This window comes from Myotis daubentonii, chromosome 2 (genome assembly GCF_963259705.1).
Source record: "Myotis daubentonii chromosome 2, mMyoDau2.1, whole genome shotgun sequence".
NCBI lineage: Eukaryota > Metazoa > Chordata > Mammalia > Chiroptera > Vespertilionidae > Myotis > Myotis daubentonii.
Window position 1 is genome coordinate 189,442,189 of NC_081841.1, and position 20,637 is coordinate 189,462,825.

At 39.8% G+C, this 20,637-nt stretch overlaps 1 pseudogene; it reads right to left on the reverse strand.

Moving 5' to 3' along the window:
• Nucleotides 1–15,715: 15,715 nt before the first annotated feature.
• Nucleotides 15,716–18,552, reverse strand: LOC132226779 (U2 small nuclear ribonucleoprotein A'-like; annotated as a pseudogene).
• Between the last annotated feature and the right edge of the window lie 2,085 nt (nucleotides 18,553–20,637).

Consider the following 20,637-nt stretch of genomic DNA (forward strand, 5'->3'; position numbering starts at 1 on the left):
ACAGGCGATAAAATATTAGTGGTTTGTTAGCTCAGGGGGAAAAGGTTGGCGTATTTAACAAATGGTGCTGGGACAACTGTTCAGCCATATGAAAGAGAACATTTAAGACCACAGGAACGAAGAGTCCCACCAGTGGCGTGTGTGTGAGTGTGCATGTGTGTGCGCGGCCAAAGGGAATGACAAGGGGGTAAAGCTGGCAAGCGAGATGTGACAGTCAGTCTTGCAGGAAAAACAGGGAACCACTTTTTGTCTATGAAGCAGAGGAAAAACAATCACATGCACACTTTAGGGAAAAGTTGGCAGAATGTGAAGGAGAGAACATTAAAATGTGGGAGGTCTAGGACAAGAGGGTTTGGGAAGACAAGAAGTGCAGAGACAAAGGGTTTTAAGAATCTGGTGAAGAGCTCTGATAACCGAGGAGGCAAACCCCTGAGTCAAATTTGGCTCCTTTATCATTTTGCCTCCCCCTGCCAGATCCATTTCAAATATATATATATATATCTCCTCCCATCCTCTTTATTATAACTGGTTTATAACCTTCAAGCTCCCACTAAAGTACTCACTTAAGGGAAACGGAAGATCTTGTGGTTCAGAACCCAACGTAGAGTATTCCCAAGCATAAGAGAGCACATATAATCAAAATACTGCATTAGGTCAAGTCTGGGCCCCAGCTGGCGGGCTTGTGTTTCTCTCTGCAACTTGTGTTCAGCTGTGGGTTGTGTGACACAGCAGGTGGAACCAAACTGGGACACGACAGACCCACAGCTGTCTGAGGAGGAGGCTGAGGTGTAAATCCTTTTCAAAACAAAGGCTAGATTAGATTTAAAGTTCAAGTGTGTTCAAACTTCATAATGCAAAAGGTCTTTGTAAAACACACAGAGCATAAACTAAGATGAAAGCAATACTGAAAATAAACGTCTTCATGTTTTATGCTATATTTATGGTATTCAAACTATACCATAACTATAAGCTTGGAAGATCTAGCTTCTAGATCTTCCCATTCTCTCTTCTTAAACTTTCTATTATTATTATTATTATTATTATTATTATTATTATTATTAATTATATCAGTTTATTCAGTAAATACTTTGTGCCAGGTATTCTAATAGGATTACTTATTCTCACTTTATTCTTCATTCTCAGATCATTTTATTAAACCTTATTTTAATCAGCAAGATTAAGTAACTTTTCTGTAGCCATATAGCTAGGAAGTGAAAAATTTGTATTCTACCTCAAGTGTATATGGCTCTAAAGAACATGCTCTTCCTATGTTATATTTCCTCCCAATTAGGCCAAAGCAACAAACTACTTGCAATTTGGAAAAGTCAGACATTTTGGTAATGTCCTTTGTCTTTAAAGCAAATTGCTTTCGTACCTGAATTGGATAAATATCCAATTACTTCAATGTAAGCACTAAAACTGATGAAGATGAAACTGTTTTTCAGCATTTTTTCTTATACCCTTACTGACCAGGTTTAGAATCTGATAGTCATTAGATGATTATTTATACATCTAGGAGGAGTCACTAAATTTTCTAAACCTCAGTTATTCATCTATGAATGGGTTGTTCCAAACATTAAATAAGAATAGATATACTAGTATACATATCTAGAGAATAATATCCACTATATGCAAAAGGTCTTTGTAAAACACACAGAGCATAAACTAAGATGAAAGCAATAGTGAAAATAAACGTCTTCATGTTTTATGCCATATTTATGGTATTGCAGTTTTTTTCTATCATACTCTACAACCCTCCCCCGCACCCCCCCACCCCCCGCCAACCCCAGATCTGCAGTGGTCTTAGATCCCTAAAAGTGTGCACTTTACATTTTAAAAAATGATTGCGGTAGGATGGCATTTAACTCCCACCCCCCGCCCCAAGAAATACACAATAGTGGACTTTCAGTACTATGTTAAACAGAGAGGAAAAAACAGTAAGTTGTAAGATCATCCAACATTCTCAAATCTCAGAGAATTGGTGTTGGTTTATTTAAAAAGTGCTGAGAATAGGTAAGATTTGGTGTGTATTCATTTAAAGAGTTAGACACTGTAAAGAAGGGAAGAAGTGTTTGAAAGGGCAAGCACAGGGCAAGCACAAAAGGTTATGCAGAGGTTATGACAAACAGTTTTGAAATAACATCATACAAAAACTAGCAATAAAATGTGAAGAAATAATGAGAAAGAATCCACTAAACAAACCATGTTGGTAGAAAGCTTTGGATATCACCAGTGTTTAATACTGTCATTTTAGTCTCTTGAGGTCATAATGGTAATCATAATTTCTAATCCATTTGGCTTGATATAAACCTAGTAGTCACTAGAGATTATCTGAGGCAGAGAAGAGGTGGCTGAAGTGAAAATGAAGGGCAACCTTTAATACTGAGGCCAAAAGTTGGGTGCAAGCCAAGATCCAGAGAATGCAGCGCTCAGGTTCCATTTCTCCTGAATGTGACCAACATGCATTGCCCTCCTACCACACTTCCTCTGGTCCTTTGGTGATAGAGTTCTCCTTTTAAAGAGCCCAAGTTTTATCCTGCTATGTTTCAAAGAATATGGAGTTCTATGACTGCCATAGGAGAAAGGACGTCATCGCTCCTTCGCAATTTGTTAGATTGAAAATAAAAGTCAAAATCGTTGTTGAGGGTACCTCTTTCTCAGACAATCCTCGGAGAGCCATTATATTGAAAGCCACGGATGCATTTAACCTTCCGTTGGTGACTCTGAGGGTCTCTCAGCTGAGTGAGGAGGGCACTTATGTCAAAAGTGATGAACATAAATGTTCAAAACTACCTAATGTCAAAAAAGACAAATTGCTGGAAGGAACTGGCATATTTTGAACTTTGATGTACAGGAAATAAGGTGGTAAAAAATGTCCTGTCATTGGGTCTAGGTAATTGAAGAATCACTGAGTTGAAGCCTGAACAGAAAGAAAGACAGGAAGATGAATTTAGTGTCTCTCTTCATCAATATAATATTGACAGGTTACCTAACAATATAGCTCTTGGATGAAGAATTGTAAGTAAGGCTGACAGATACACTGGTGAGGTCTGCTTACTTGCTTTGTTCCAGTGGGTTTAGCTTGAGGGCACATCAGCTTTTATTTAACATATTAAATAGAAAGTTGGGATGCAATAGTCTATTCTAAAAACTTCTGTCTGATTCCATCAACTATTATTGTTGAGTACATGCAAGGTATATGTTCCACTCACAGTATTCAAAATGATAAAGACATAGAACCTGTTTTCAAGTAGTACACAATCACTCTTTGGGCATGCTAGATTCCATCTCCAAAGAATAAGCTTGCTAGGAATTCATTAAATTTTAATCTAGCGCTCCCTTATGATGGACCAACAATTAGGGAGTGATTCCTGTGGTTCTATTTGATTCCCCCACACGTTGATATTCGATTTTGTTCTTCGCCCTAATTGGTGTGGCTTGGTTGGAGGATAGCCCCATGCAATGAAGGGTCTCAGGTTCAATTCCTGGTCAGGGCACATATCCAGGTTGTGGGTTCGATCCTAGGTTGGGCCACATATGGGAGGCAATCTCTCATATCAATCTTTCTTTCCCTCCCTCACCCTTCCTCTCTAAAATCTTTTTTTTTTTTTAAGATTTTTTTCTTCTGCTAAAGATGAGACAGAGGAAGGATCATGTAGAAGGGAATGTTTATCAAAGGAAGGCCTGATGACCCCTAGTTCCAGCGATCAATTGCCCATTGTGAGTATTTAACACATCTCCAGAGCAATAGGAAGTAAGATACTCAGAGGAAGGTCACCAAATACCTCCCTCACACATTTGAGAAATGGTTACCTCTTAGGGCTTTCGGCAGTGAGCAATTCCTTTTTATTTTATAGAGATGCTATCTTAGTCGTAAGAACGCTCACTGTACATTCATATGTCCAGTCTCCATCTGAGGGAAGATGGCGTTTTTGCTTCTCTGACCAACCAAATACTTTTTTGGAACTCTCATCGATAAGAAGGAGATTCTAAAGCCACAGGAGGCAAACCTATGCAATTCTTTGTTCCAAATAATGTTTTGGTTTTTATTGTGTTAAGAAGAGATAACATGAGATCTACTACCAACAAAATTTTATGTTTAATACAGTATTAACTATAAGCCTAATGTTGTCTAAAGCAGATTTCTAGAATGTAACTCATCTTGCATAACTGAAACTTTATGTCCATTGAACAGCAACTCCTCATTTCCCCTCTATTCTCCACTTACAAGAGATATCTAAAATAGTCAAACTCATGGACGCTCCAGATGTTTTTGAAACATAGTAGATCATAACTCAGACATGAAAAAGGACACACTATCTATGTATCCATAAGCTATTGAGTTAACTGATCACATGAGTGAATTCAAATATGAGTCAACTTTGTTTCTTTGTTCATTTATTTAACTGAATGTATTCCTTTGGTTTGTTGTTTTGGTGTTGTATGTGTAAGGCCACACTTGCCGGAAGCCAATTCCAGCCTGTCATAATTGCAAGAGTTTCATCAAAAGGTTGATGGAACTTGGGGACTCAGCAAGGGCTGAGTCACATATGTTGTCACCTGTTGGGAATGGCTAAAGGCATTTCCCCAAACCTGAAAAGGGTTGATTGTTTGCTGCAGACAGCTCAGGGCATCTTAATCTACATGTCATTGCCTCCTACCAGCCAAACACCTGAACAGCCCTAGGCTAATTCTTCCATTCTGACAATGGACTCTGTATAGGAAACCCTGACCCTTTGAAGTGTATATCTCTGCCTCTCCTCAGGATAATTTGTGTTAATAAAAAGCATGGGGTCCTGAGATGAGGAGATCTTAGTTTCTTTAGCTAGGCTCCTCTGATCCCCAAATGCCTTTCACAATTATGCTTCATCTCTAGACTCTTACTTAAGTTACACACAGCCCTTCTCCAGATTGCTGAACCCTTCCAAATGCTAGAACAAGAACCCTGGCACACACTCCTATCTATGCCTTGCTATCTAGACCATACTATTTGAAGACTTATCCTTAAAGCCACCTATGGGATTGTGAAACAAATTTGAATGGGCAGCTCATTAGGTGTCAGCCCTGTTTTAGTTTGGGGAGATGTAGTAAGGAACAAGACAAAAATCTCAGGGAGCCTACATTCCAGTGGGGGAGATAGAATAAGCAAGTTGAATAAATAAAGCACAGTCTATATAACAGTAGCACGTGCTTAAGAAAAAGTATAAAAGAGGGAGTGGACAGATGAAATGTTGCAGTTCGAGGTAGACATGAGTATTGACATTTTAGGTACTATGGACACAGAAAGCCTCTCAGAGTGACGTTTCAATTAAAACGGAATGGAATCTAAAGAACAATATAAACCAACAAACAAACAGAAACAGACACACAGATACAGAGAATAGGCTGATGGTTGCCAGAGGGGAGGGGGTTTGGGGTCTGGGTAAAAGGGGAAGGTATTGACAAATACAGATTGGTGGTTACAAAATAGTCTTGGGGATGTAAAGTACAGCACAGGGAATATAGTCAATGGTATTGTAATAGCTGTGTGTGGTGCCAAGTGGGTCCTGGAAATATTGGGGGGAGCACTTTGTAAAGTATATAAGGTGGGGCAAAGTAGGTTTACAGTTGTTCTTATGGAAATAATATAATAATTTAAAAAACAATACAAGAATCAACTCTGTTTTGCATACTCACAATCATAAATCTCCTTTGCTTCACCCTGTATGATTGTCTAACCATTATGCTGTACACCTGAAATTAACACAAAATAATATGGAATGCCAACTGTAATTGAAAATTTAAAAAAAAAATTTAAAACACTGAATGAAGTGAGAAAGCTGATCATGTGGCTAATAGGAGGGAGAGTGGGAAGGGAGCAGCAAGTGGGAGGTGCCTGGAGTGTTTGGGGAACTGGGCACCTGGAGGGAAGAGAATGAGAGGAGTAGAACCAGGAGATGAGGTCACAAGGGCAATGAGGAGCCCGTTACTGTAGGGCCCTCTAGAGGATGGAAAGGGTTTTAGTTTGTTCTCATCTCCAGAGTTGTGCATCGATGTGACTTACAGTTTTAACAGGTTTACACTGACGATTGTGTGGCGAATATACCGTAGAGAAGCTGAAGGAAGTCAGACAGCTAGAGCAATAGTTAAACCAAGGTTAATGGTGACCTTGTCCAGGAGCTGGCCACGAGGAGAGCAGAAAAAAGACAACCCGAGGCACTGCTAGAAGGAATGTAGGGTGTGAGGGGAGGTGGCAACAAGAATGAAGGCTTGTAGGATGTAATTGCCGTTGTCTGAGATTGGGAAGACGAATGGGAAGAGATCACATTGATGTGAATAGAGAAAATTGCTTTTGGACATAAGATTTTAGGCTAGTATGCTTCCAAATAGAGGGACCAGTAGACAGACTAACATGTGGTTTATGGAGTTTGGGAAAGTCTGAACTATAGATATAAATTTGGGACTCATCAACAAGAAGGTAATATTTAAGCCTATGAAGCTGAATGATATCAACTTGAGAATCTGTAAGATTTTTAAAAAAGAATTTTTAGGGAGAGAGGAAGGAGGGGGAGAGAGAGAGAGAAACATTGATGTGAGAGCTAAACTTTGATCGGTTGCCTCCTGCATGCCCCCAGCTGGGGATGGAGCCCTCAATAAATGGCAACCTTTCAGTGCATGTGATTATGCCCAACCAACTGAGTCACACTGGCCAGGCACAGGGGCAGGGATTGGAGCAGAGGCATAGCCAACCTGGAATGTTCAGAGCAGCATTTCAGATTTTTCCCTGGTAAATCCATCCCTCAGTTGCCTTTCCCCCCTCTCAAATTCCTATTTTCTTTATTTTCACCACAATTGAGCATTTTATTTTTCTCTTAATTGCTTTATTTATTGCTACTAGATTACCAACTAGATAGTAAAAGTTTTTTTGTTTTCTTTAGAGAACTGATCTTTTTTTGTATAATTCATAAGAAAGTTAGACACTAGTAAGCATTCAATAAATATGTTCTTTTAAAGGATAAATTTATAATCATATTTTTCTTTTATCAGAAATAATCACAGTCCTAATTTTAGGTTAATGTTATAGTATTCTCGTACAGAAGAGACTACTGGAGACATTCATGATTTCATGATTTCAATTTTTGAAAGTGTAGCTTGGTGGTTACTTATTGATCCTACCTTAAAGGTACACTTGTCAATTTTATTAGGGCTTACTTATTTGCAGGAAACAATAATTTAAAACAATGAGAAGAAATAGAAGACACCCAATTCTCTTCCTAGAATTTCCCTAGTGATATCACCTTTAACAATATTTTCACTCCTGCCTGTGTATTTAGAGAGTGTGATGCTAAAAATACCATCTGAGACAGCTGGGTTGTAGATTACAGAAACCACAGCTGTTCAGGGGTAAACTTTTAAACAATGTCATCTGCGTATCAGTTGTTAATCACCACCACCACAAACATTTTCTTTTCCTTTTAAAAAACTGAAATGAAAGCCACAGAATTAGGCCTTTCAAGCAATATAGATTATTTTTTAAAACGCTCATGGCATGATAATATAATAGAGTGAAATATATAAATAATGTGTCTGAACAGAGTGCCACTAGAAGAATTGACAATGGAAAGCCAAATATATGCAGCACAATTGCATAAACTAGTAGGGGTAGATATGAAGTCAGTAAGACAGGACAAAAATATTACGTACTAGTAGATTTATAAATTGCATCTACAAAAGGGTGATATAGATATGGTAAACACAAATGCTGATGACCCTGACTCAGCCTTATTGAATTGAACTGTACCCTAAGTGAGGACTTTCAAATGTTTATTGAGCACCTATTGCAGGGTACTTTCACGCCCACGATCTCATTTAATCCCTGCAACACTTTCTGGAATGTGTATTATTTTCCACATTTTATAGGTGGGGGACCTGTGCTTTTACAGGGCAAAGTACTTGCCCCATTAATTCTTGTAGATTCACAATATACACCTAAGAGTAACAATTTAAAAATCAAATTATAAGGCGTAGAAACTAAGGAGAACAGAAGTGAAGGAAATTTATGTGCAGTGCTCTGCAAATCTACCCACACTGTGGAGTAGACTCTCGGTACAGACCCTGCCAATCAAAGGTCAGAAACATCACCTACATTCCCAGGGCCAGCACTTTTAAATGAAAACACTTGTGACTTCAGAATCACAAATAGACTGACACTATCATTTTTTTCCTCTCAGTGGAGGTGAAAATGACATCCTGTGAACTAGTTTATATTTTAAGAATTTGAAAGATCTTACCTAGTTCCACTGAGATGTGTAAGGAAGTTATATCAAGTTTTCTCCACTGCGGAAGCATTTACATTTTGGATCGAATAATTCCTTGTAGTGAGGATGTCCTTTGCATTCTAGGATGTTTAGCAGTATCCTTGGTCTCTGCCTTATTAGGTGCCAGTGGCACCTTCCCTCCCTCACTAGTTATGACCATCAACAATATCCCCAGACATTGCTAGTTGTCCTTGAGGGGTAGGGAGCAAGCTGGGACTGAGTTAGGTAATGGTAGCACTGAGTTGTAACCTACGTTTGCACAGAGCTTGTGACTTCAAATTGGAAACAAGGTTTGTTAAAGAAAAATATCATGTTTCAAAAAAAATTATGTTAAAATTAGCTTAATGCATTAATATAAAATGCATTGACATTTATATTAAACTAGAGGCCCGATGCACAAAATTCATACAAGGGGCTCGGCCCCTGCGGCTGCCTCTGCGTTGGCCAACCCCCCCCCCCCCCCCCCGCCGCCCCCCGCCAGCACTTTGGCTTGGTCTGGAAGGTCATCTGGAAGGACATCCTGTCTAATTAACATATTATGCTTTTATTATTATAGATGATACATTGAAATATCCCAATGCCATTTAATTTTCTGTTCCAATATCTCTTCAGAAACATGAATTACATAAAAATCACGTGTTGCCATAAGTGTCAAATTTTAGTTACTTCTGTGATTTAATTTTGCTCTAAGATATTTACTTTTCAGCAACAGACAAGTTTATTTTTCTGGTTGCTGGATATTTCTATTTTATGCTGAACTCGGACTGTTTTAGAGCAGCTATTTGTGGAATTGTATGGAAATACTCAAGTCATTTTATTTTAGAACTACACATCTTCATATTCAGTGCTGCAATTTTATGCAATTCAGTTAGGAAATGAATCTATTCTTTTGGTTGCTTTGAACTCATTTACATTCTTCAAAGTTCCTCAGCAGGAAGTCTTTAATAATCATGCTGTGCTGTTTTTCTGTTTTACTTTGTTCATCTTCTTACAAGAGACTAGTGACCACAAACCTATCTCCTTCCTTTTCCATTGTGTGTTAGGTAAACTTAGACTGATTTTTGTTAGATTTTAAGTGGAAAGTAGAATTATTCACTTGAGATAGTAACGGAAAATCTTTCATTCATACTAGAGCTACTTAACATTCAAGGGCATGACTGAAATGCCAATAGTATGATTTGTTTCATAATTTTTATTAGCAAGTAAAATATTGTGAACAATGCCATGAAATTATACACACTGAGTGGCCAGATTATTAGGACCACCTGATGTTTGTAGGCAAATTAGCCATACACTGCATCCTTTGGGATATGGAAGCTGAAGGCCTGTTCGAACACCTTTGCTATCTGCAGTTACCAAGATAAAACGTCTCCAATTTGCACAGGAACACAAGGATTGGAAGTCGAGCATTGGAAAAAAGGCATGTGGTCCCACGTTCAAAGGCTGTTAAATCGCGTTGTTTACCCATATCTTCCAAAAAAAATCACTTCTATTGTCGTGGTACAAACAACCTGCTTCTCTATTTATAATGGTCTGGCCCTCTAGCAACTTCAGCATGAAATTATAGCTAATTTGCCTACAAACGTCAGGTGGTCATAATAATCTGGCCACTCAGTGTATTTTAATATTTTCATTCCCACATAAACCTCACGTAATTCAGTAGTAGTGAGAAATGTTTTCATAACTTCAGAAATCCTTCTCCACTGCAGTGCAACTTAAAGATATTCAACAATAAACAAAATTAATCAGTTCTTTTTAACAGTTGTGTATTAAATGGTATGGGGAAATGGGCATTAAAATAAAACATTTATTATATTAAAACTCCAGCTAAGGACGGTCACTTCTTTCTTTGGAAATCATTGTTAGCAGAAATGTAAATATTATGTTGACAGTCCACACTAGGTTTTGTTACTAAAAACATAACTCATCTTTCTCCTTCCTTGGTAAAGGTGACTTTCACCACTGTAATAGACACACTGACTTGCCAGTGACCCCAGGCAATTATCCTCAATGGCTGTAGATTACCAACACAAAAACAAAGCACATGCCCGAGTGCTATCTGTGGCGAGAGGTCCTTGCCTCCACTGGTTGCTAGTGGGAGTGGGCTTCTACGAACCTCTTAATTAGTTTCCTTCAACTAGGGATGTAGGAAATCACCAGAGTAGTACTAGCAGTTACTGTTTGTTACTCTGTCAGCAATAAAAATCAGCTTCTTGTAGCAGTTTTTATAAATGCCTCAAAATGTAATTTATGCTCTTCACTATTTTGAAGTTATGGGGGTTTATTAGATTTGGCTGTAGGAGTGTTATTTGAAGCACGCATATGACTACATACACACATATAAAACTATTGCTATTTAACAAAGTTGGCTTTAATATTTTTGATAACTATATTTCAACATAGTTTCCTTTGTAGTCATATTTCATTTTATGTGCTTAAAAACATTGCTCTGGGAAGGAGTCCATCAACCTCATGGGTTGCCAAAGAAGTCTTGGACACACACACACACACACACACACACACACACATTATCCTGGCATAAATACAGACATAAAGATCATTAAAGGGCTACTAGTGCATCATGGAACAATTGATAGCCACCATCATAAATCTGAAAAACTGCAAATTATGACCCTATGATTGAGTGGAGAACCGTAAGGAGCAGCCAAGAGCTGCAACTTAAAGACAGAAAACAATGTTTTTCAGAAATCTTGGCAGCCAAGGGTAAGCAATGAGGACAGTTTCACATTTTGCTACTGGCTAGGAGGACTGAAGGGCCCACAACTCATTTCCTGTTGACGGCAGCTAAGACCTTCCCACCAATTCCTCCCCTGCCCCATCAAAGGGGCACACTCAAGGCAGGCAGGCGAGGGAACACATGCCAGTGAATCAAAGAACTCTCTTTCAAAAATATATGTCCGGAATTTTGCTGATGCTCAACGACTACTAGTGGGTTAACCTGCATGAGTTGACTTCCTTTCCTTGGGTGGGCTTGTGCTTCTGCAGCAGTTGGGGGAAAAGTTTGGTCCACAATCGCAAGTTTGGAAACCATTGGGTTTCCACTGCTCAAAATAACTATTTACTGTCCTCACATTGCTCTCGCATGTATGCCCACAGGCCAAATTCAGAAATGTCCCAGAGAACAGGACAAACCTGGGATCTCTCTTGGCACTCTGCTTAACAATGCTTCTGCCCCCTTAGCTCTCAGCCAGTTATACCAGCTCTACATGACTCACAGGCCTACTCAGGGAAATATTCTAGGTGACTTTGTACTATAATCAGTGTAAACAAACAAAATTTACATTTTGATTATGTTTGGCACATGGAGGTGTGATGGACGTGTGAAATATCTTTGGGCCATGTTAAAAAGCCACAAGCCTCTCTCACTGTAGGGCTAGGGAACCTGGCCAGTCATCCCTCCTCCACCCCTAGCACATGCAGGCATTACCAATCAATCACTGCACTAGCCTCAATGAGGGCTCGGATCAGGGTCCTGCACCAAACAGTCCCCAGGGCAGCCAATTCATTGCTAATTTATCAAGTGGGGACTAGTGTTCAAACCTCTGCATCATCCTTATTCTAATTCTCTCTCTGCCACTGACATATGGTGTGACCTTGAGCCAACCGTGCCTCTTAGTCTTGACTTTTTCATCTATAAAATAAATGGCGGCTCATTTTTCAATTCTACCATCATTAGCCTGACTGGAAGAAAGAAGGTAGAATACATAATATTGAGGTTTCATGCAATGTATAATTTTATCATGATAAACATATAATATTAGATTGCCTGTGAGCATCTGAATATTTCACTAACTTCCTATGACTTAAATGTGAGGATATAATAATCCAGAGTATTATAGCTCTTGAAAAACATTTATAACAATTCTATTTATAAAGCAAAGCTAGATTATCACCCAGGAATGATTTACTGGTGCTGATCAGGAATTCTGTAAGTTAAGGCCAACTAAAATAAAACAATGCTTTTTTTAAAGCACACTTCCCCTCTACCCCATCATTTCTTTCTAAAAATTTTCAAGTCTTAGTAATTAACTCTAGCTTCCAATTACACTGTTTTTAGCACTCAGTGTTCACATGAGAGCAATCGACCAAAATTCGCTTAACATATGGAGCTGCAGCTGTTACGGAAAAACAAGCCCAAGACGGCTCTGATGCTTGCCTCCCAAGCCCAGGTATAGTGACTAGCACGTGAAATTAAGGGTTGCAATCAGTTTCCAGTTATGCAGCATTGAAAACCAATTAATAGCAATTGATTATGTATTTAATTCTCTAGAGATGGTTAGACTTTTGCAGGGAGAGGCAGAACTATCCTTTTAAGGCATGAGGTCCCGGTGCTCAAAATTGCACCCTCTGGAGTTGGTGCAGGCACTCGTGTGCCCTTGGGAAGCTATGGAACTTCTTTGTGCCTTGTATTCACATATACTAGTACAAAAAGGAAATAGCACCTGTCACAGTGTACTCGTGTGGCTACCTTGGATGACATATGCACAATTCTTAGAACACTGTCAACCAGGAATAGTCCAACAAATATGAACTACTGTAATTTACAAAAATAAATGTTTCAAGTTGTTAGGTGTCTCCTACTGAGGCTCCTTGGCCCACAACCATAGCACCACAAACACACATCTATGATTCCATGTTTCTCTGAGGACACCTGTTATATTCTGGCATCTGCATCAGTGCTGTCCAGGCCGTGTACACATGAAGATTCATTTTGTTGTGGCTCATGAAGCAACACCAGAGCTCAGAGTTTATGCCTGTAGGATATTATGATGCTACAAGCTGGTCAATGGCTGTGTCCGGATCAGTCTGGAAGACAGTGCCATCACAGGTTCAAAGACCCCGAGGCAGGTCAAGGGTGAGGAAGCCCTTTGCTCTTCTATTCCCGTGTGGATTTGAAGCTCCCAATCCCAGCAAATATCACAGTGTTCATGATTAGGAAGCAAAAGGTCCTCTCTTCTAGAGATCTGATCCGGCTGTTTGCTTGGCTCTCAGATGAGACCTCCCTCCCCCGTCCAGCAATCAGGAGCTTCCCAGAAGAACCCCTGTGCTTTGATATACTATCACTAGGCACAATGCAGGAAGGTTCCTATAATGTCTGGTGTCTGGTACAGATCTTTAACTGGCGCACTTGTCATCAAGCCCCAGGGCCTGCCCTTGGTTCAATAGCATCATGAGAAGGGCGGGGTTCCTGGTTTACAAGCAGGAAACCAAACTTTGGCCACCCCAGTGCAAAGGCTGCACACCAGACCAAACCAATTAAAACCAGAGCCTCTGGCAATGGACCAGCAAATCAAGATGGTTTCCACTTGTCTAGTTTAAGGAACAGCCAAGTCTGAGAACCACTAATGTAGAGTTGAGATCCTTGTTACCCAAAGTGTGATCCCAGCAGCCCTGACTCCCGAGAGCTTGTGAGCAAAGCAGATTTTCGGGCCACCCCAGGGGGTGCTCCACTCCTTGGTACCTTCGTGGTGGGCTGGTCACAAAATTGACATTTGGCTTAACAGAACAGATTGGCTCCGTTTAGGCCTTAGAAGTAAATTATATCATCAGCTTCATGTATGCTAGACCCGAGAATCATGAATTAATGTTAAAGACTTCGATTTTCCATTTTTCTTTATTTGTATCTCTTTTGGGAACCATTCAGAAAGATGACATGATTCTTAGGAAAGAATTCTCACATTCCTGGTCAATAAATCTATTATTATTTAATAACTTTTAAACGCTATATTCATGACTTAACAGGAAGCCAGATTGCAGTGGAGTGAAGGGTAAATGAGTGAAGGAACTTGCCAAAGTGAATAAATACAACAGCGTCTTCTCCCCAGAAGCTTGTCTGGGAGCTGGGGCACTCATTCTCCCCCAAATGCTCTTTCTAAGGACACTGCTGACTTTCATCTGATGTATTTAATCATAATTATCAATCATTTGGCTCCACCCACTGGCATTTGATACTGATGTGCTCCGGTTTCTCTATACTCTATTTTGGTAAATTGTTCACACACTTTCTGGGATAGGAAGCTGGAAGTCTTCTATACCCCTTTCTTTCTGCAGTCTTAGCATCCAGTCAATTACCCAACCTTGTGACTTGATGCCTTGCAATTCCATTCTCCCCTTTTCACCTGCACTGGTATCCCCTTCTGTGCCCCCATTTTCTCTCTCCTGGGTCATGGATGAGCTTCCCAATTGGTTCCTTGACTCATCCTGTGTTCCTCATCTCTACATGGGCAACAGAGCAATTTTCCTAACATAAAAGCAGATCGGCAAGGTGTGACATTGGGAGAAACAGGGTAAAGGATACATTAAGTCCCGCTGTGTTAGTCTTTAAAACTGAATGTGAACCTACAATTATCTCAAAATTAAAAGTAAAAGTAATGAATAGCGCCTCCTCTTTTCTTATAATATTCTAAAATATGTTCCAGAATTTTCAAATCCCTTAATGAACTAGCCTCTTGCCTTCTAGCTCAGTTTGACTTCTTGCCACATCCTGTCATTGTTCTGCTCATTCAGCTGCAGTGAACCACTTATAGATCCCCAAATCTTCCAGATTCTCTCTCTCCTTGTCTTCGTAGATGAAGCACCCTTTGGCTTGGGGTCCTCTGCAACTTGTCAGTTTGAAAAGTTACTTTTTATCCCTCCAATCTCTGCTTAGATCATGCTCTTTCTCTGAAGTCTTTCTACATGGCCACAAGCTGACCTAAACGTTTCATATTTGCAGCTGTACAGTAATTTCTGTAGACCTCTGCTTAGGCAAATGCTTTGCTTTAAAATAAATGTTCTTTTTTTCCTATCTCTCTCCCTACTGTAGGTCCTGTGTTAACAGAGGCTATCATCATTTACCTCTGTATTTCTAGGAGCTGAGACAAAACAAAGCTCAACAAATATTTGTTCTATGAATGCCTGAATCCTCTTCTTGCTTTCACTGACAGCCTCAATTTAAAATGTATTGATGTCCCCAAATGTGACCCAGTATTTATTATGCTATTTTGGATGCTTCTTGTTTACTGTAAAAATTATATGAAAGTTTATGAAAAATAAATAACATTTTGCGCTTCACATAAAAATTCTGATAAAAAGAGTGGACAACATATTATATATATACAGAACATAGCTTATATTCTAAACTCTTAAGTCATATAAATGAATAAGGAGCTGATTATTCCTTTCCCCCTCCCCCCCACAGCACAGTGACTGTCCCTTATTTTTACTATTTGTAGAAAACAGGTAATTAGATTTCAAAAATTGTATTACAAAATGACCAGCAGCAGTTTGAAGCATTTCAACAATGCTTATGAACTCCACTTTTCTGACACAAACAAAACTATTATTCCGTGTTCAAAAAGCAGGACTTGTCCCAAGTAGACATGTTATCCATCCTGTGGATACTCAGGCCACATTGCTCAGGTCACATTTGTGTTTGCGTCTCCTTCCATCTCCTCTTCTCTATCATCAGTGAGGCCCAAGCTGCCAGGGATCTGACTGGATTGCAGCAAGCCCTTCAGCCCCTCCACCTCAGCCATAGGTGATATGCTTACAATGGTTCTTGATCCCTTCTATATCCCCTGGAGACGGGCCACCTTTGTTTGTGTCAGTTGGTAACCAGCATCTGGATTGAAATCTTAGTTTCACCTTCTGGAAACCTAATACTCTTGACTTGTGGAACTTTATAAATTACACTAGAGGCCCAGTGCACAAAATTCATGCACTGGGGGGTGGTGGTGGTGGTGGAGGGGAGGACCCTCAGCCCAGCCTGCACCCTCTTGCAGTCTGGGGCCCCTTGGGGGATGTCCAACTACTGGATATCCCTCTTGCAATCTGGGGCTCTTGTAGTCCAGGAGCCCTCACTCCTTACTGCCCTCCTGCAGTGGAGGTGGGAGAGGCTCCTGCCACCACCGCTACGCTTGCTAGCCGTGACCCCGGCTTCTGGCTGAGTAGCGCTCCCCCTGTGGGAGTGCATTGACCGCCATGGGGCAGCTCCTGCATTAAGTGTCTGCCCCCTGGTGGTCAGTGCGCATCACAGCGACTGGTCATTCTGGTTGTTTCGCTGTAACAGTACTTAGGCTTTTATTATATAAATGGTCTGTAATGCTTCTTATTTGTTACAGGATTTCTTAGAACATGGAAGTCAGTGATTTGAGAGATGCCAAATGGTCCAGATCACACAGTTCAGTTCCACAAGGCTGTTGTTGGTGAGAATGAGTTCTGTCAACAGGACAGGGTCTGATCGAGTCCCTCACCTATACAGCAGAACAGGATAACCTCTGGGCGCACTAACAGTCAAAATTCTAATCCTGCAAAAGTGAGCACCAGATCTGAAAATGGGTGATCATACCAGGTGAGCACTTCCCTAAGGAAGCTCCCTGTCTGGTGACCACAAAGAAGTGCAGTTTGATTTCTCCTCATAAAACTTTTTTTTTTTTTAAGCAGAAACAACTCTGATGAGCAGATAGCTATGGTAAAGTTTTTATTGGGTAATCAGAACAATGCAAGTGAGTAACACAAATTAAGTCAAAATTTCCCCATTATATTAATCCATTACCATATTTTCCACATACCAGGAAAAGATATGAGATCACAGTTGTTTCTTTCTTCTTCTTTTTCTAACTTGGATATTAGGAATGAATTATATCATGCATTAAATAGGTATTTTACAATTGAATACTTTGGCTTTTAGGAAAAGCAATTCAATTTAAATTAGTTTGTATAGGATAATGCTTTCATTTAAATTAATGAAATTCTTTATATGTGTTTTTAATATAATTTAAAGCCAAACATAATAAACCTAATATGTCAGGTATTGTAATCAATCATCAAAAATGAATATAAATGTAACATATTTTTTAAAACATAATAAATAATTCTTTATAGGGTTTATCTTATTGTAAAACAATTTACTATATTTCATACTTGTGTAAAAGTAATTTCTTAACGACTTAAAATGATTGGTGAGTGTTATGTGCAAAAATGAATACATTTTGAGAAGAGTGGCATACATATGTCATTAAACTATGCCTGGTTGACAAGACTCCACAGTGTCCTATGTAGTATAAGAACTTACTTATTAAATGTACAAACTATAACACACACACACACACACACACACACACACACACACACACACACACACATATCCCCTGTTATATCCAACCCAATGAAGGGTACTAAATAGATGGTGCTAAGTTTTGTATAATTAGAATAGTCACTGAACTGAAAAATTAGAAAAGATTGTTGTTAGTGGAGCTACATGTTTTCACTTGCATGCAAGTGAAAAGAAAAAGTAGTCAAAATGACTCAAAATATCTGGGTGTAGTTTTGAAGGCTTGGTATTCTAAAATGAATTAGAGTCATTAAAATAGTGAAAAGTGTTGAAATTGTTATCCAAATTGCAAAAATAAAAAGTGACTCTGGTTGCTGGCCAGCGTTCTCAATGGTTAGAGCATTGGTCCACACACTGAAGGGTCATGGGTTTGATTCCCAGTCAAGGGCAATACCTGGGTTGCAGGTTCCACTCATAGCCTGGTTGGGGCAAATGTGGGAGGCAACCAATTGGTGTGTCTTTTTCACATCGATGTTTCTCTCTCTCTCTCTCTCTCTCCCTCCTAATCTCTCTAAAAATCAATGGGACAATGTTCTTGGGTGAGGATTAGCAACAACAAAAAGTCTTCTGAATAAATGTAAAATAAGTAGAAGATCATCCCTTCATATCTCTGTGGCTTTTACAATTTTTTAAATCTCCTCTGAATCAGTTTGCTTATTTTGAAGTGGAATAACCAAACTTCAACACCTGAGACAGACATGTCTCTTAGGGAGCCCCTTGGCCACCAAAGAGAGAGAAAACTCCTTTACCCTCTGCTCTGTGTCTTGCAGAGTCATATTATTGTACTTAAAATGGTTAAAGGATATGTGACCTCATCTAGCTCCCACTCAAAGCACACATGGAATTTAAATGGTTTGAAGGAAAGAAAAATTCTTTTTGCGTCTCCTGCACTAAACAAGGCAACTCCATATGTTTTTGGTATTATTTGGATTAAATGAAAATATTGGTTTCTCAAATAAGTTATATGAATTAAATGAAATCTTTAATTTGAATATAGAGAATAATGCTTGACACAATTTATCACTCAATATAGTGTCATGTTTCTATTTTAATTCCCAAATGGCATAAAATACCCAGATCCCAATTCAACAATGTTTCAGGGTAAGAAAAATTCTGTACCTCAAAATAAAACCGAGGCATCACGGGCATAAGAAATTAAATGCATGGCCCTACCTGGTTTGGCTCAGTGGATAGAATGTCAGTCTGTGGACCGAAGGATCCCAGGTTCAATTCTGGTCACGGGCACATGCCCGGGTAGCAGGTTCAATCCCCAGTAGGGTGTGTGCAGGAGGCAGCCGATCAATGATTCTCAGTCATCATTGATGTTTCTGTCACTCTCTCCATCTCCCTTCCTCTCTGAAATAAATAAAAATTTTTAAAAAAGGAAGTTAAATGCATGAATGTGTGAGGGAATTGAAATCTCCGGATTCCACAGGAGATTCTAGGTATGTTAGCATTTAGGACAGAGCTTGGTGCAGAATAAGTATAAAATTAATATTACAAACATCATCACCATCCACACAGCCACCTCATCATTTCTAATCTTATTTGGTCTGTAACCACTACCAATGTACCAGTAAATACTTATACAAAAATAAAAATCTGTTTATCACCATTGAGACTTGAGATTGACTCTCCACTCAATGATAAAATATGGGTGGAACTAATTCTAATGATGAGGTAGGTGCTGGAGGGTTGGGAAAAACCTACTCAATCAAGATTTTTGACTTCTCTTTAAGAAACAGGTAACATCCGAGAAAAGGTAGGATGATCTATTAATTGCAACATCTTACCTGTGATTCAAAGACCTGATGAGAAACTAATTAAGTTCTTCTCATGATTAGCAATAGAGTTAGAAGCATTGTAAACCCTTAAAAACAAATGTACAGAAAATAGGGCCAAGTGGCACATTCTGTGTGGGGTAGGACACCAAAGTGAACAATATCCACAAGAGGCAGACAGGCAGAAACCTGGCAGCAAGGACAGCTGTAAACCTTTGTTTCCGTGTGCTCCAATCTGTCCCCTGTGCCAGTGGTGGGGGCAGCTTGGGGAACTAGGAGGGTGTTTTGAACTAAGATTGGGTGATTTTTTGCACAACTCTGAATATACTAAAAACCACAGGATTTTATACTCTAAAAGGGTACATTTTATGTATGTGAATTATACTTCCAAACACTGTTATCTATAATAATAAATGCATAATATGCTAATTAGACCAGAGAGCCGAAAGACCTTCTGGACGTCATTCCGGATGTCCTTCCTGATGAAGCTGCGGTGGTGGGGGCCGAGGCAGAGGTGGTTAGGGGAGATCAGGCAGGCAGGTGAGCAGTTAGGGGTGATCAGGCAGACAGATTAGTGGTTAGGGGTGATGAGGCAGGCAGGCGAGTGATTAGGGGTGATGAGGCAGGCAGGCGAGTGGTTGGGTTGATGAGGCAGGCAGGCGAGTGATTAGGGGTGATCAGGCAGGCAGTCGAGTGATTAGGGGTGATGAGGCAGGCAGGCGAGTGGTTGGGTTGATGAGGCAGGCAGGCAGAGTGGTTAGGGGTGATCAGGAAGGCAGGAGAGTGGTTAGGGGTGATCAGGCAGGCAGAAGAGTGGTTAGGGGTGATCAGGCAGGCAGGCAGAGTGGTTAGGGGTGATCAGGCAGGCAGGCAGAGTGGTTAGGGGTGATCAGGCAGGCAGGAGAGTGGTTAAGGAGCCAGCAGTCCTGGATTGTGAGAGGGATGTCCAACTGTCGGTCATCCAGGGATTGGGCCTAAACCGGTAGTTGGACATCCTCGAGGGGTCCCGGATTGTGAGAAGGTGCAGGCCTGGCTGAGGGATCCCCCTCCCCCATGCACGGATTTTGTGCACTGGGCCTCTAGTAAAAAATTAAGTAGGTTCTGTTACTATGACAATGAAGTACATAAAAATATTAAAAATGGAAATTTAGTACATAACAAGAGTGGGTTTTTTTTAAGTAAAACACAAGGAAAAGAAATAACTAAATGCCTACCAATAGGGTATAAACTATAAAGAACAACCATTTTACACAATCATAAATAATGAGCATCTAATAAAGAAAAGAATTGTCTGGTAGACTGGCATGAAATATCACCAATGAAGGTTAAAAAAAACATGGTGTGAGCTCATAAGTATATACTTGCTCCCATGCAAAGAAATAAATTTAAAATACACACCATTGTTAAGAGTGGTTACCCCTTAAAAAGAGTAGATGCCATTTTG